At 41.9% G+C, this 18,323-nt stretch overlaps 1 long non-coding RNA gene across 2 annotated transcripts; it reads right to left on the bottom strand.

The window, feature by feature from the left end:
• Positions 1 to 2,158: 2,158 nt before the first annotated feature.
• On the bottom strand, positions 2,159 to 16,768 carry LOC104912476. Of its 2 annotated transcripts, XR_794694.3 has the most exons (3): positions 16,071 to 16,768; positions 15,275 to 15,488; positions 2,159 to 2,826 (listed from the first exon to the last, which is right to left on the bottom strand). It is a non-coding gene; the product is annotated as an uncharacterized LOC104912476 (long non-coding RNA). The 2 variants fall into 2 exon arrangements; XR_002116704.2 differs by lacking the exon at positions 2,159 to 2,826 and having other exon boundaries at positions 13,824 to 15,488.
• Between the last annotated feature and the right edge of the window lie 1,555 nt (positions 16,769 to 18,323).

The following is an 18,323-nucleotide window of genomic DNA, read 5'->3' as shown; positions in this document are numbered from 1 at the left end:
TTCCTTGTTTTACTTTTGTGCAGATATTTGCTCCTGCCAGCGCAAGTAGCTGCTGAACCCACAGCAAATCTTCTTTTGCCTTGTTTTCCAATATCCAGAGACTGCTTCTGTGAGATTGTAGACTGTATCACAGGGCTGGCTTATACAACACAGTAGTTTGTAAAAATGTGATATGTCTTTTTCAAAGCAGAGCTCAGAACAGAAATACAAACACAAACAGCATGGTCTGTCAGCGTCTTTCCCCTGTAGCTCAGGGAAGCTGATTGTCCTCCTTCCCAGCCGGCAAAAAATAGGATAATTAAAGCCTTCTTCCTAAGGTCAAATGGTTCTGGACAGAACAAAAGAGAGGTGCAGTGCTGGTAGTAGTGCTGGGCTGCACACTGCTACGCCACAGCAGCCAAAGATTCCTTTCTTCTCTGCTTACCTGGCCCGTACCACAGCAGAACCCCAGCCCATGCTACATCTCCTTCTCAGAATACAACACATAAATTTAGTCACGTAAATTCCATAAACACTTCTTGCAAGGGAAATCCAAACTGGGATCCTTCAGGCTCATTCTCTTGTCCATTCAGCAGATGCCAGAAGAGGCTATCAGTTGCAGAAAGGGACAGAGATGTGCACATCAGCTTTCAGTGACTTGGTTTAGGTATCAGAAGCAGCACAGCTGCTGAATGTTTATTGTAATGGAAGAATACACTGGCAATATATTTTGAGTACGCTACTGAAATGTAAAAAGCAGATGAAGTATGCAGAAAGCTGGCTGAGTCACTTTGAAGTTACAACAGTAATTGTTTTTGTAAACAGTAAGAATTCCCGTTACGTTTCTCAGCTTAGTCTAAATTTGGGAGGTTGGATGTTGCAGACTTGGTAGAACTTGCTGATCAGTTTCCATGTTTCATCTGAGGTACTTTTCACTTTGGGGGCCAATTGTGAAGCAATTTAGATACAAAGAATAGCCTACTCTAAAGGAGGTAAACTTGAACTGTGTACTCTTGGAGGCAAGACTACATTGGGGCTTAAGCAAAGCTGCCTTTTGTACTTCCATGTTTGTTTTCACCCAGGAGTAATAATATTTTGTAATCCCAGGGAACTTTATAAACATGTTGAACTTGTCATCTCTCAAGGTGACTCTCTCATCACTGAATCAAACCTGATGGGGATTTTAGGTATTTGCTGAGTCTGTGAAATGTGTTACAACTTGTTATTTTTCAGACAATTACACTAAAACTTTCCTATGTGATTCGGTAGCATTACAGCTTCTTCCTCTGCCACTGACAGTGGACCCCTTTAGGAAGATACCCAGCTAGGCAGTCCAAATCTACCGAGGTATACATCCTCAGGATAACCCTGAGAAATGAAATGTGTATCTTGGTAAGTCTTCAATCCTGGCATCAGCTGCAGCAATGATACAGCATAAGGGCATCTATCAATTCTGATCAAACATTTCCTTCCAGTCAAAATGGTTAAAAAAGAAGAGGCAAAAAAAGAGGCATCTTTCAAGGTCTCTTTTCAGTGAAAGGGTGAATTTCCCCATTGGCAGTAGCCTATGACCTCACACATCCTTTGTTCCCTATGAGGGTGAAGCCGCTGAGCTTTGAGAGAGGCAGCAGCAATAATACCACCCAAACTTGGGAGTTCATGGGCTTGCTAGATCTGGCAGCAGAACGGCTTAGAAGTCCCCACATGCCATCTCCCCAGATGGCTTGACCAAAGAGCAGGTCAGACTGAGATAGTTCATTCCCATCTCCTTGATCTTCCCCTTGGGCCTTGATCTTCAAGGCTTCCCAGGAAGCCTTTGAAGCAGTGCATATTAGGGCAAGACCTGCTGCCTTAGGTTTCGATCCTCACAAATTACATCCATCTTTTACCCAGCTCAAGATGTTATGTTGAACAATAGAAGCAGATACCAAAGACTCATTAAGGCTCTTTTCTCCAAGCACAAAATTGGAGTATATCCAATCCAAGGTTTTCAAAGACTGGACATTATTTAGTCAATCTGCATCTCAGGGGAAGATATTTAGCCTGTTAGCCTTAATGTTCTTTAAAGATTTCAAACATGGCTCCTGACAATTTTTCAAATGCTTCAGATTCAATCTTTAGGGGAAAAAAAAGTCCAAATCATCTCTTTCTCCAGGAAAATATATTTTATTTTCTTTGAACATTTTTGTTAAAAGATGGAGAAGTAGGCTGTCAAGGAACAGGAAGTTGTTTTATTTCTGTTCATCTGAGGATGTGTATTTCACTTGCTGCATAGCACTTTCCAATATAATTAATAGAATAAAATAATATTTCTTTTTTCATTCATCTTAAGAATTTATTACACGTGCCAGGTGATAATTTGAACATGAATTAGGCCATCAGCCTCAGAAATGAAATGCAAAAGTGGGTGATTTTGAAGGAAAATTGTGATTTATAGTCTGTGACTTATAAACTGTGATTTATAACTTGCAGTAGTTATTTTATTGTGTACTTTGTTTTGCTCCAGGACCTTAATCTTGTTCAGTCTGAATTTAATACATATCATGAAGCCATTTGTTTATTTACAAAATTTTCTAAAAATCTCTAAGTAGAAACAGCACTAAGATGCTTTTGGAGAATTACGACTCTAGCTCTTCAGATGTTGTGCAGTTGATTTACTAAATGAACTCAAAACAGGACTTGCAAAGATATTTCCCAATTGTTCATTTTTTATGAGAGCCACTCATTTTAGGGGTCTTACAATATTTATTATCTTCAGCTTCTCATAACCACTTTCAGCTGGGATCCCATTTCAGTCTTTGATCAGTCTTGGAATTTGTGTGGCAAAATGAAAAGGAAATATGGCACCTAGAAGAGAAAATGTTTCAATAAAAGAAATCTCATTCTGTAGTTGGAGGTGTTTGAACTAATTATAGAAAGTCAAATCTTTCTTATTTGTTTAGGATAAAATATTGCTGCCTGAAAATAATTCCCACTTGATGAGAGGCCTGTAAGCAGTAGGTTAATGCATCAAGTCCAGCTACTGAAAGATGAACAGCTCCAACACTTAGTGTTTCTACAGTTAATGCCTACATGGTTTTCAGCCAACAGAAAGTAACTGCAGTGTTACACAATTTTGGACAGAGCCTGTGTGGCTTAGGAGAGGCTTCACAAGATGCTTCCCATCCCAATGCTAGCAGTCTGGCAGCTCTCATCAGCACAAACTCAATTCCTAATCATATCTTCAGGCTCTGCATTAAATGTTTGACTTTCAGTTAGCTCTCTTTCAGTAGAATTCTCTTTATGCTGAGTTTTAGTTTTACACTTTTTGCCTGCAGCCCTTAAAGCTGAACTGGCACCAGCCAAGTGGTGAAACTAGATTTTATCCTGTGCCTGAGCTCCTGTCTGCCCACTCATTCTTAAGTCAACTGTAAGACTACACCCGGGGCACAGCAGGGACACAGACTCTTTAAAAGATTTTATATCGGACCTGTGCTAACTGGACAAGGCTGGGAGGGAAGGCAGATGCTTACAAACTACAGCATGTCCCTGTGCTGGCAGGAGCAGCACCTTCTCACTAGTCACTCCAGCCTCATCCTCCTGAGAATTACAGGAGGGAATCCAGCTATTCTACAATGTACACATGCACACAAAATAGAACAGCAATTTATGACATAGAACCTGACCCCCTAAATGAATTTGGTTATATTAACGCAGAACTGACCAAAAGGCAAGACTGACAGGTCTTCACCCTCTTCTTCCACCATTCAGCCTCCAACAAAACTGATGTTAGCACTATTCTAAATACGATATCCTAATGCAACACACACATGCATGGTATCCCTTTAGATTTTGTTTATATCTTCATGAGAACCTTGGCAGCTGCAAAAATATATTTGAGTTGTTCACTAAGCTAAAGATTTTTTTCTCTCTTATTTCATATATAGTTATAAAGAGGTGGGACTTTTGGCAGTTATATTGCACAGTTCTATCTGCTAATCACCATGTCCACCAAAGTTAAATCATAGAATAATAGAATCATCAAAGTTGAAGAGACCTCCAAGATCATCCAGTCCAACTGTCCACCTACGACCAACATTTCCCAACTAAAACACGTCCCTTAGTACAACAGTTCCCTTAGTACAACATATGACAGTTCCCTTAGTACAACATATGACAAACATGGTTTGCATGATTAATACATTTAAATAATTTGAAAATGGGCAAGCTTTTCATTGTTGACCACTTTAAAATATGATGCTTCATCAGAATGAAAGAAAGTGGAATGTTAACAGGGCCGGGATGCTAATTACATACATCTGAGTCCTCCAGGCTTGGTAACTAGATGTGAGTGTGAACAGCTGGAAGTGACAAACAGATTTTTACAAGGCATTACACTGAACTTATCCAATATTAGTGACTGGATATTATCAGTGTCAGCATCAGCCCTTTAATTATATTTGCGCACATGGTGCTCTTCTTTTGCTGCCTTGTGCTCCTGTGCTGGTGATTGCCGGGTGTTGTGGGATGACAGCTGGTGCCATTTTGTCCCACGGGTGACTTCATTAGCACTGGCAGTTCCATCACATGATTGTCATCTCACTAACGAGTACATAAACCACTCCTTAGGACTCAATCAGAGAGTGGTACAAATGCTTCTAGTTTTGCTGATTTCTGGGTTTTAAGGGAACACACAAATAAAAAACATTGTCCCAGAGCTTATCTGGTTTTCTTCTGCTAGTGCTTCTGCTGTTGTGTGCAAGTCTTTGTCCCAGATGCATTACAAGAGCAGAAGTTTGGGAAATGCTGTTGATACCACAGTAGGAGGAAGCAATGAGATGCTCACTGCTGGGAATATAGGATGTGCATTCAGAGCTCTGGCTTGCAGGGAGTTCTGTAGAAGGAGGTTAAATTGACTGACTGGAAACTGGACTACAGGAACTAGGATTATGAATGGACATCCTAGAAACAAAAAGGGGCTTCTGCTGCCATCAGTGCTGATGCTGTGCTTGGGACTCCTTCATTTTTTTAGCCCTGTCCTAAGTCCCTGCAAGACAAAAGAACTAAGCAAGCTTCCCACCTTGAGAAGACAGGCCACAGTAACACACAAGGTGATAGAGACCCTCTTCTCTGCTTGTAGCAGAAGCAGCCATCTCCCTTTTACCTCTATAGCACCCCTGATCAACAGATATGAGGCTCTGGGACTGAAAAAAGTAGGTGGTGTGGGTAAAAGTCAAGAAGAAACAAACACATTAAGCAGATCTAACCAAGGTACAACATTAGAACTAGTGCTACCAAAAAAAAAAAAGGCAAAGAAGGAGGAGATCAAGCAGGTGAAGGACTGGCTGACAAATGATGGCTGAAGGACTGTGTTATGATGAGTGCTTTGGGTTCCATTATCTTGCATAAATCTTTGAGAGACCAAGCATGTGGTTATCAGATGGAACACAACTGAGCAGGTGGGGCAAGAGTTTTGTGGGAAGCAAACTGGCTGGGCTTATTACCAGAGCTTTCAACTAGATTTGATGGGGGAAGAGGATGGAGTTCTGTGTGATAGAGAATGGCCAGGGAACACTGTCATTTCAGGAAATAGTAAGGATAATCCTCAGAATTGTCCCAAAGGATCTTAAGACGGCTCCTCTGAGAAGGTAATGCTGCCAATAACCTGGCTGAAGTGCCTCTCCATCAATGCATGCAGCTTGGGAAATAAGCAGAAGGAGCTGCAACCCACAATGCAGTTAGAGAACTATGACCCCACTGAGTTCATAGAAATGTGGTGGGATGATTCACATGACTAGAGTATGATGACTGAGTTCTGCAAAAGAGGCAAGGAAGGAGGGGCAGGGGAGTTGCCCTCTACCTTAAGAGGTATATAGAGTGTGAAGAGCCGCCTCTGAGAAACAACCATGAACAGGTTGAAAGCTTGTGGGTGGAAGTTAAAGACTGGACCAATAAAGGACATCTGGTGGATAAGGCCTTCTTGCTTCAACTACAAGAAGTGTTGTGCTCACAGGTTCACATTTGCTGGGGGATTTCAACCACTTACTTGGATGTGTGCTGGAAAACAAGCAGAGGAGGCAGAAAACTTGAATGAATGGGCAAAAAACTAAGAAGGGTTTCTTGAGGCAATGTAGAGGCAATGGAAGCAGGAACATGTGGCCTGGGAAGAATACAGGGATGTTGTCCAGGCATGCAGAGATGAGATCGGGAAAGCTAAGGCACAGGTGGAACTGCATTTGGCAAGGGATGCGAAAAATAGCAAGAAGGGATTCTATAGGTACATTGGTGAGAAGAGATAGGCCAAAGAGAGTGTACCTGCTCTGGGAAATGAGAACGAAAAACTGTCTACAACAGACATATAGAAGGCTGAGATACTCAAGAAGTTCTTTGCCTCAATCTTCACTGGCAGCTAGAATTCTCACATCTCTCACATCCCTTACTTCCCTAAGATTCTAGCTGGGGGTTGGTGGAGCAAAATCCCTCCCACTGTAAGAGAAAAGCAAGTCTGAGACTGCCTCATGAGACTGGATGTATATGTGGATGTGTCCCATCTAAAGGGACCTGAACAAACTCAAAAGGAAGGCCCATGTCAACCTAATAAGGTTCAGCAGGCCCAAGTGCAAGATGTTGTACTTGGGTCAGGGGCAACCCCAGACATACATACAGACTGGGAATAGAATTCCTTGAGAACAGCCCTGCCAAGAAGAACTTGGGATTTTTGGTGGATGAAAATTTTAACATGAGCCAGCAGTGTACACTTGCAGCCTAGAAGGCCAACTGTATCCTGGGCTGCATTGAAAGAGGAGTAGTCAGCAAGGCAAAGGAAGTGATTGTCCCTCTCTACTCTGCCCTCGTGAGACCCCAGTTAAGTACTGCATTCCAATACTGGGCCCCAGCACAAGAAAGGTGTGGAGATTTTGGAGCAGGTCCAGAGGAGAGCCACAACGATCAGAGGGTTCAATATACTTGTATATATCAGCAGATCTTTAGATGGCTGGAGCACCACTCCTACAAAGACAGGCTGAGGTAGCTGGGCTTGTTCAACCTGGAGAAGAAAACGCTTGAGAGAAACCACATTGTGGCCTTGCAGTACTTAAAGGGAGCTTATAAACAGGAGGGAAATCACCTTCTAACATGGATAGATAATGATGGACAAGGCAGAATGGTTTTAAACTAAGAGAGGGAAGATTTAGGTTAGATGTCAGGGAGAACATTTTCACTGAGAGAGTGGTGAAGCACTAGAACAGGTTGCTCAGAGAAATTGTGGATGCCCAACCCCTGGAGCTGCTGGCCATGTTGCATGGGGTCCTCGGTATCTGATTTAGTAGTTGGCAAGCCTTCCCACAGCAGGAATTCTGGAACTAGATGATCTTTGAAAATCCCTTCCAACCCAAGCCATTCCATGATTCTAATTCTATGATTCTGTGGTTTTTCTTAGGTTCTCTTTCCATGATACAGAACACCCTGGTCATACTAGCCCTGATCCTTGTAGGACTGGCTGTCATCTTGTCGTTAACAAGAGTGTTTCTGTGGTTTTGAATGGGCTTTTTGTAGGCACACCAAGAGCTATGAAAGGATTTAGGCATCCAAAATAACACCCAAAATTTAGACCCAGCACCCACAGCTTGCAAACAGGATGAAATAAATGTTCCCTTGGTATTTGATGTGTATTCCTGGGTGTGTCCAGCAGTGCCTTGGTCTTGAAAGAACAGTGTAGCTCAGAGCCCGACTCATAGTTAAGTCCTATCATGACCACAGATGTGGTCTTTTTCTATATATTTCACAAAAATGAGTTGATTCATTTAGTCATCCCCAAGCAAATCCACTGAATGATGCTCTGTATGAAGTGCTGTGGTAAGCGTGGCTTTCCTTCAGAGCCCAGCGGGTGACAGAGGTGGCAAGACTCCTGCTTTAACAAAGATTATATTCCCTTGGGTACAGGGGATCTGCCTTCAGTTCCTAACAGGGTGGTGTCAGGCACATTTTTCCCCTACAAATATCACACTTGCTAGGCTGTCCTGAGAAGGTAAGGTCATTTCCCTCTTTCCTGCCCAGCCTTCTCCACATGACTCCCAGCAATGAAAGATGCATTTAGCTGGAATAAGTGGGGGCATAATTTCTTTCCCAGAAAGATCTACCACTGCAGATGTGAATTTTCATCCCTCTGGCAAGGGAAAAGCTGGCCAGATCTCAGTGGGTGCCCAAACTACTGGGTGCTTGTACAGTCAGTAGTCCTATGCCACGGTTTCTTATCAAAGAGTTGGATCTAGTGAGGTCCTTCAGAAGAAAAGGGATTGCCACCTGATTTTAGGAAAGCTCCAGATCTTAAAAAAAAAAAGAAGAAGAAGAAGAAAATCTCTAGGGAGATTAATGTAATTTATTGCCTATTGCTAACAGATTGGAGGAGTAAAAACTAAAGCCTTCACTGTCCTTCACCTGCTCAAGTATAGTATCCTACCCACAAAATCCTGTCCTACCTGAACTGATCCTGTGTGGGCTTCCACACCGCATATATTCAAGCACTGCTCTAACATGGGTCTGTACCACAGGGATCACACTTCTGGAGCAAACTGCTCCAGCACAAGACTCCACAAGCTACAGAACCACCATGATCTCCTCTCCACAGGCTACAGCTCCAGCCCTGGGCCTGCTACTGAAGGGGATCTGTATGGGCCATGTCCTTCAGACCACATCCACCTGCTGCATTCTTTGGAGCTGACTGAAGCTTATCCCTTTTTGACATGGGCCAGCTGCCCTTTGCAATCTCCCTGCTACATAAGCCCAATACAAGCTCATACAATATATATCATTACCACAGTGGCCTATATTCTCAGGTCAGAAAAAGCTATGAGCAACATCAGAAATCCAGGTTAACTGTAGAAAGACTGTAATACGCCACAAAATCTGTTGCAGTATACACTTAATCTCAATTCCTGCAATGTGCTGTTCCACAGTGCCAGGATTAAACTTTGATAACCAAGGTTAGCCTCTCTGCCCTTTGGTACACACATGAGGAGGTCTGTAGGTAAAGTATGGAGTACAAACAGCCCAGAGTCTGACCCAGCACCCAGGGAACTGAGAAATAGGTATCCCTCCAGAGTTCAACTGGAAAAATACTGAATGATAAATTTATCTATTTGCATAACTTCAGGCTTCTTCAGTTAAATGAAAGTTAAACTGACTATCTCCCTATGGCTGCAAAATGAGAAGACTTTCCTAGTGCACATGTGCACCCACATTAGTGGGAAACACTATAGATAAGTTTTTTCTGTTTAGTCCAAGTTAAGCAAGGATTTGAAAGTTTTGGAGACTGTATATTCAGTCATAAATCCAAGAGGGTCCTTAAATGCTGAATATTAAGAACTCACTGCAATGCCAAATCCCTTGTCAGCATGAGCAATAATGCACAATCTTCAGAGTCTGTGCTTTAGACAGTTCAATTCGGATCAATTTGATTTCAAGTAAGGCAACTGAGAAAAAAAAAAATTCATTCAAAACCCCACCTCTTGCTTTTAAATAACTGTATATCAGTAGCCAAAACAATTGCAACTGCTGTGTTCTCTATGCGTCCATTTCTAAACACAAGGACATTTTTATTTACTAGACTACAAATTTGTGTAGCTAAAGTGTTGGCTTCAGCTTGCAGGGCTATTTTTCAATTTTCTTCATTCCCTAACATCACAAAACGTAGCAAATGTTTGAAACCTAAAAACCTGCTGACATTAAAATTCTCTGACTCATTTACTTCTCTGAATGTCATGTGGTCGAAAGACGAGACAGATTTTCTTGCCTCTGGCCTAGTTTTCCCTTCCTGATCTGAAGATGTCGGCATTGCTAAAGCATCTTGGTTTGGCATTTGTTTTATCTCTTGTTTGCAATGATACTGTCCTGAATAGCACTTTCTTTTTTGTGGATATTAAAAGGGAAAAATAATAGTGGAAAATATATTCGTCTTTTCTGAAGAAAAACAAGCAGAACTAAATGTTGAATCACAGCCTCTAGCAGTCTAGAAGACTAGCTGTCCCAAGCTGCAGAACAGCTATCCTTTCTGCAGCCTTCTCCTCAACATTCCCATGCATTCACACATGGACACATCAAGCAACTTTATTCAATTCAATGCTGATTCTTCAGATTATTCAAGAGAACCACGCACAAGCTAATGAAAACTTTGACAATATCTGCAGCCATCAATTCAGGTATTCAGTTTCATAGAATGGCTTAGATTGGAAGGGACCTTAAAGACCATCTAGTTCCAACACCCCTGCCATAGGCAGAGTTGCCAACTACTCGATCAGATAGCCCAATGCCCCATCCCACCTGGCCTTGAATACCTCCAGAAATGGGGGCATCCACAAATTCTCTGAACAGTCTCACGATCCTCTGAGTGAAAAGTTTCTTCCTAACATCTATCCTTAATCTCCTCTCTGTAAAACCATTCCCATTTGTCCAATCATTGCATGCCCTCGAGAAAAATCACTCCCCATCTTTCTTGCAGGCCCCCTTTGGGTGCTAAAAGGCTGACATGAAGTCTCCTAGAGCCCACTTTTTAGTAGCTGTATCATTAGACGGTTTCACTGAAATTTAACCTCAGGTTGTCAATGAAGGTAGCCTGGCAGCATTTCTAGTGTGCAGCAACTTTGTGCTAGTGAGGTTCTAGGCTCTACTAATGGGAAACATGTTTAATAAGATGCTTTACCCAAAATAGAGGAAAGCATAGAAGAAAAGAACAAAAATAAAGCAAATCATCTGATACATACCATTGACCTGTAGGGGCTATGTTAGAACCTTCAGAATTTCACATCACTATGTGAAGGTTGGATTTTGTGGCAAAGAGAAGATGTGTTATTGAGCAGCATAAACATGCAACTCTTCCACTCACCTTTCTGGAGAGGCACAGCCAAACGTTTGCACCATTTACATCCTGCCCCACAAGTTATGCCAAATGCTAGTTGATAATAAAGTCAAGTAATACCGTTGAACAACTACAAGAAGCCCATTGTCTGCTTTGGCACTTCTCTTTCAGCAACTGAGTAGACTCTTAAGTGCCTAGGAGTCATTAGCAGGGTAAACCCGGGCAGAGAGCTTGCATGCAGCAGGTGGTGCCACCTGTGTCTGCCTAATCCTGCCCCAAAGCAGAAGGCCATCACCCAGTTCTGGTGTGGGGGGAAAGGGGGAAGTCAGGCGCTGTGTGCTGGTGAGTCAGAGCCATGGAGGAAGTGAGCTGATGCCATAGCTCAGAGCACTGTTTATACATTGGAGTTGTGGCACTCCAACAGATCTATTAACAGCAGGTTAAAACAAATGTGAAGATCTCATCCTTCTCTTTTTTGGGAAATATAGTTGAGATGCATAGCCAGGGTTTGAAAGGAGGCTTCCTCTGGGAAAGTTCAGACTGCAAACTATCTAACGAACAGTGGCATGAGACAGAAGTAGTTTCAAGAGGAAGTACTTTTTACCAGTATTATTTATGTATATATCCAGTTCATAGTAACTCTCTAGGAGCTTCCTGCATTTTGACTTGACCAATGAAAAAATATGTAATAAGGCCCAAATGACAAACGGCTTGAGCAGCATGATACTCTTTAAGTGAGTCATATGGCTATGAATCAATAGAAAAGGCAGAAGATAGTGTTCCTTATTCAGAAGCTGGTAAAACTAGTACGAGTCTGGACATCAACATTTTAAAAAACAAGGTTCACACGGTGCTACAGGTTCTCCTGGTAGAGGTAGATGCATATTAAGTCCAAAATAAGAAAAATGTAATTTCAAATAACTGGCAGTAATAAAGTTATCAAATCAAACATCAAATAGACAATGAAAAGAATTCCTCTAGGATAAACCATGCTGAATAGCAGCATTTGTCGTTCAGCAGTATCCAGTGCAGAGAAGTTTGTGTACAACTAATGAAGGCACAACAAAAAATAAAAGCAAGCTATTCTCATGACTTCACTGTGCAGGAGTCTCCCTTCCAGTGGGAAAGATTTAGATAAACCTGAAAACCACTAGTCTCATTCAAGAGAAAACAGAATACTTTTAGATGGGCGAGAAAGAGCTTTTTCATACAGACAAGTTTTTTCAAGCTTCCACAAATTTCTCTTTCATGTTGAATTAAACTGAAACCTTTTGAAATGTTGCATGTCAAAAAAGAAAGCCAGACACCAGAATAATCAACAGGTCTGAAATTAAGGCTGTTATCTGGACATGGGAGGCCCAGTTCAGCTCCCCATGTTTCCACCCCACTTGGAAATCAAGGTTCACCAGTAGTTCATGGCTGGCGACCTATGGAGGAGTTCGGTTTGTCAAGCTAATGAATGTTCCCTCTGAACTGGCTGCTAAGTTCCCAACTCCCCTGAAAACTGCTAAAAAGCCTAGGATTTTACAACATCTGTCTTGTGAAAGGGGCTGCAAGGCCTTTGCACCTAATTTTCTTTAAGAAATGTGCTCATAATTGAACTGGGTTTTTAGGCCTGAATCCATCTGATTTCTGGAGCATGAAACTGCATACTGTATCAACATGTATGATGAGTTCTGATAACTTATAAACAATTTCTGTCTTTATAATATAGCAGTCCTGAAAGTATTGGTTCAGTGGCTTTATTGCTTGCATTTCAGTTCATGGTAGAAAATCTTGTTGGAGTCTAAGTGAGTACAGGAGAATTAGAAGAGCCTAAATTTATGTGGCAGTGAGAAAGAAAAATAAAATAAAATAAAATAAACTTGCAGCTTATTTGTTTAATGGGCAGCAAGCAGCAAACGAATTGAACATCTAAATCACATATGTGCATTTTATTCTCTGCTAAGACATAAACAACGCAATGAGCATTTCCCGAGATGCAGAACTCACAGATGGGGAAATAACAGATTTTTACCCAGTGCTTTGGCACATTTTCGCATTCAAGATCTGTGCCTTTTAATTTTATTTTGAATGAAAGCACATGCATTCACCACATATGCTCAGAAGAATGGTAGAGAAAATCCTTTGATATTTAAAGTATTCAGAAATAAATGAAATAGATAGCACAAAGTTATTGAGTTATGAGACAAAATTCTAAGAACTAGCTTCTCTGGAGGCCTGTGGCATTAGTAAAATAACCAGAATCACAAAAGTATAAAAATTAGAAAGAGTGAATTTGGTGCTCCAAGATGTTACAAGGTTGGAAGAGGTCAGTAATTATGGACAGCAAATACAGACCATGCTGCTAAATGTCATAACAAAATCAGTAAATGCATTAACCATGTAAAGCATTTACTTAGCAAATGATCATGTAAAGTGGATTACTTTATTTTGAATATTTTCTTAGTAATTATGTCAGTGGAGGTGTTGGTTGGGTATAATTTTCTTGACAGTGGCCCACACTCACGCTTGGCAGGCTGGAGCAGGCCATACAATGGTGTGAGGCAGAAGTCCTAGGGAACTGGGCGCCAGTTAGCTAACCCAAGGGAAGTACAGTCTGCTTGCATCTTCCGCTATTCCACATCTCATCAGCAAGCCTGGAGCCCTGGATACATCCCAGCCACACACATGGCCAGGAGGGCTTTTAGATGTCAAAGCCTGGGTTTCAGTGGTGCCACATGACTTTCCCATTAAGGAGCCAGAGAGAAAGTCCGGTTTGTCTGCAGCAAAGGCTCACCCTCAGTGGAACGGGTCACAGTATGGCTTGCCAGCTTTGGAAACCCCAGCTGTCCTCAGGCACAACAGGGTGAACTAAGGACAGTTTTCTTTATCTTTAAATTTCCTTGTTTTCTTGGGCACCAGCCAGACCCTTTGTGTTGCTTTTTTGGTTTGGTTTTTTTTTTTTTTGTAATATAGCTGTTTGTGGTTTAATTTCCTTTGGTTATTTTTTTTTGTTGTTGGTTCTTTTTTTTTTAGTATTTTTATTCCAGTAAAAACTCAGATTCTCACTGGAATTGTATAACAAGAGTGATAAGAAAAGCTCAGTTATATTAAAAAGCTTTCCCATGAGATCTGGCAAGGTGTTCAGACAATCTCACACAGCAACTGTGAAATTATTTTGTGCCACCACTACAGGAGTGCCTGTTCTTCATAGCTTTGGTGATAAGACTTGTATTAACAGGAGACAGAGGAATGTGGCTGCCATAAGGTCTTCATCTACCTTTTTCTGTCACAACCCACTGAGGGCCCAGAAGAGGACATCATTCTGAAAACTGTGTTCAGATATAGTTAGTTATGTTAATGCTTGCTTTTGGTACTCTGTTAATTCCTTAATGGTAAGATCTGTCCTTGGAAAAGACCTTGCATACAGATCATCAGTTATAAAATCCTTGGACCATGGGAGAGGTAACTATGGCTGTGTTTCCCTAAGCAGCAGTGGGGTACTCATAGCCACTTTATCCTCTCCTTGCACCATCTTCTGCACTATGCCAGCTCAGCTGTTCACAGGGCTGCATGATGAGCCAGGTCAGGGAACTGATCCTGCTGAAAAAATAACCATTTGTGTTTCCTGATTTCTGTTTCACTTGCATCAGTTTCCTTTCCCAGTTTCCTCTGTGGCCATACAAACAACTATTCTGGCTCAGACAGTGGCCCACAGAGTGGCAAGCAGAAGTCCCCACAGGTGCAGGAGCAGCACAAACTCTGCTTACACTTATTTATGACATTATGATGCTTAATGCTAGCTACAGCCCTGGAAAGGATTTTGATTTTAAATTTCAGCCAGTGGCATACCTAATTAGCAGCAAAGTTATAACTCATTAGGCTAGAAATACACAGTGGAATAAACAATATATCAAAAATGCTCATCAGTGATGTAATTCTACAAGTGAGTCCTACCGAGCACAGCCAGTTTTGAAAAAGATTCAAGTGTTAGGTGCAAAAGTCAACTCTCATCATCTCAAGGGAAACCAAACATAAAGACAGAAAAAATCTTTGGCAAACAAACCTCATTCTAGCACTCACCTCAGTCATTCTTTTAGTGTTTTACAAAATGATGACCTTACGCTGAAGGTTCACAGGAGGCAAAACTCCTATGTATCTCAAAGAGAAATATTATAGAAGTTTCGTTTATGGGAACAGTGCCAGAACAAAATTAAAATCACTTTTCCCACCACTGAAGTGCAGTCACCTCTAGCATGGGTTCTGTCAGATTTATAATAGCTCACAATTTGGGCCAGAGAAGACATTTTCATTCCGTAGCTGAGGTTACTGTGCAAATAAGACATTATTTTACAAAGCAAGTAAACTATGCCATGGACATCAGTGCAGATGTGAAATACAGAGGGCACCCAAATCCTTCAGCTACGGGAGTAGGAGCTCTTCCAGTGACGCCATGTTGCCAGTGATCACAAATATACTTACAACAGATTTAATTGAAAGTCTTGAGATACTTGGCAGACTGGGTTTGGAATTGGGGCAGGAGATAGGGGCGCAAGATCCTGGAGGGAAGCTGCAAGAGTCCCAGATTTTCTTGGAAACCAGAAGGACCTTCCACATCTTCACAATAATGGAGAAAACTCAGAAAGCTCTATGGCTCCAGTGCTCCAAAATCAGAGGGACTTTTTTTGTTATGCTTCTGAAAGCAAAAAATAGAATGAAAAATCAGGTTTCAGAGACCTTGATGGAAATCAGTTAACCTTTATGTTGCAAGAGTAAACTATTTATTCACATCCAATACAGAGTTTTCATTATCTCCCTGCAGTGGGTGATGGCTGAGCTTGCTCACCATCTTTGTATGATTCCCCTCACATTCAATGATAAATGCCTTTTGCCCCTGATGTTTGGGCTTGGAAAGGCTTGAAGCGTTGTCCTCAGTGCTGAACCAAGTTGTTGCCACTGTGCAACCCCTTTCCAACAGCCCCATTCCATCTAGGAAGAAAGCCAATTTACATCTAGTGGTGTTAGCGTTTGAATCCTTGGAGGGAAACTTGAGAGAAGAGAAAGGGGCCAAGCTTTGTGGATGGACAGCATAAGGACAAAGAAAATTGCCAGGTCTTGCTGAGAAACAAAATACTTCAGTCTGGCAAGCCTCTTTGCAGACTGGGCTGTCCTTTGGATGCCTGTGCTCCCTGATAAATACATCTGCACTTCTGCAGCAAGTTACTTTTGTTTATGGTTAGCAACAAACAGTACTTGCATTGAAAATGAGTTCACTTACCTAAGCTTTGGAGGTCTCAGAGTTCTCCAAGAGACACTTTCCTTTTGCCACCCTCAGCAGACAGACTGTGCCTCCAAACCCAGCAGAGCTCCCTGTACCTAGAGACAACACACCCACTGCTTGCCCTGGGGCTGATCTCTTCTCACTCAGCCTTTGCCGTCCCCTCCCTGAAGGTGGGAACAGATCATTTTCAGTGCAGCTAAAGCACCTCCAATTCCCACTGCTAAGCTTTCTCTGGCAAATAGCAAGCATACTCCTTTTGGTCATTCCTTGCTCTTCTTCTCCTTCCCTATTCCTTCTCCTTTTTCCTTCCCAACCATTCTGCTGTTCTTCTTACTGGAAAGTGGTGAAGGAATAAAATTCATGTGAATTTCAGCATAGCAAATCAATCAATGACCTCAAGAGATAAAAGGTCTGCTGGACTCACCCACCAGCTATTTTCTTCTTTTGCACGTCCATATGTGGTGATCATTTATTTCCTGATAACTGACTGCAAACAGGAGACAGACTGCTGCTAGTAGTCTAACCCTCAATGCCTTTTACTAAGCACAGAAGTGTGATGAATCTGCATGGTCCTCACCGGTGCAATTTAAACTGCATGTGAGCCCAAGAAGTATTGACGGTACGTTGCAGTAGAAAAACACGTTTTCAAGATATGCCAGCCCATACACCTAGAAAATCCCCTGGCTTCTGGGGAGTTGCTCAGAGGACTGCAAAGTCATCCCCTTGCAGGAAATTTTTTTTCTTGATGGAAGGAAAAACAGGAAGCATGTGCTGCGGTCAGGATTACCCATGCCTGGTCTGCCCGTGCCCTGCTGGGTGGCTGAGCTGGCAGGACACCTCAGCTGTACATGCATGGTGTCTCCCAGAGCCATTTGTATCACCATGTTTCTCCTGGGGGGCAGCAGGGTCTCATTCTTATATTTGTGACTGACACTATGTCTGCATTTCTCCATCTCAGCCAGTACACAAAAGGCGTGGCAGAGCACAGCTGCCTACTTGCTGCCAGTGATTTGCATGAGACAAACATGCCAAGTTTAGCAGAGGCACCAGACAGAGATGGATGCCATACCAACACCTTGCAGTTTGGAAAAGGAAAGTTTTATTCAGAAGAATACTGCCATGGCAGACCCAGATGGACAGACTGCTGACATTTATTTATTTTCTGTTCTTATATCCTCTAACTATAATTAAAAAGCAGGAGATTATAGCTATAAACCTACCTAAACCTATGTATAAAAAGTTATAAATGCACAGGGCAGTGCAGAGCACAGGACTTTGGAGCATAGTTTGCACAGTCAAAATCACCTCCACAGCTGGAAGTACCTTTCTGTACAGTTAGGCTTGCTGAAGGAAAACAGCTGGAACTGAGTCTCTTCTCTCAGTATTTCCTTCCCTGATCCTCCTTGGTTTCTTTGTTTTAAAGCAAGGGTTCAGATGAGTCTAAGTTAATATTTGCACAACACTTCCACTAAGTGAAGTGTCCATATAAAGCATTTAAGTACAAGATTCAAAGGCAGCATGCTCTTGTGGTGTTTGAACACCATATAACTTCTTACTTGGGAGGTAGGAGAAGAAAAGTGGCAGCTGGAAATAGTTACTGATTTCCTATGGGTTCCTCCCAGCTCCCTGGCATTTTTAACCTCTTTTTCACAAGTTATGCAAAAAGTGCTCCAAAAGAAATGCCTCCTATTTTATTATGCTGGCCAGCAACATCAGAGGCAGATGTTGGTGGTAATGGCAGTCAAGATTGAACCTTCCCACCAATATTCTGTTACATTTTGTTTCTGTGTGACAGATGGCAACAGAGAGGCAGCTTGATAAAATGGCATCTGACATGAAAGTGCAAATGAAGCAAAGATGTGTCACTGAATTCCTCCATGCAGGAAAAAAATGACACCCACTGACATTCATCAGTGCTTGATGAACATCTGTGGAGACCCAGCAATGGGTGTTAGCAAAGTGAGGTGGTGCATTTCAGGAGAGTCGATGGGTGACAGTGGGTCACGTCCACTGGTGCAGATATTTACAAAGACAGCATGCAGGCTCTTGTTTGTCTCTGGCAGAATGCATAGGTACTGGTGGTGATTATGCTGAAAAATACTGTTTTGTAGCTGTGAATTTGCTCAATGAAATAGTGTTTTGTGCTCTTTGTATCTGTTGTAGTTTCCATGGAAATAAATAGGAGGCATTTGTTTCAGGGTGACCTGTTTCATTCCTTCATTTTTTCCTTACTAATGTCCCCTAAATAAC

The sequence above is a fragment of the Meleagris gallopavo genome, chromosome 1, assembly GCF_000146605.3.
Source record: "Meleagris gallopavo isolate NT-WF06-2002-E0010 breed Aviagen turkey brand Nicholas breeding stock chromosome 1, Turkey_5.1, whole genome shotgun sequence".
NCBI lineage: Eukaryota > Metazoa > Chordata > Aves > Galliformes > Phasianidae > Meleagris > Meleagris gallopavo.
This window is presented reverse-complemented; position numbering and strand designations above follow the sequence as displayed.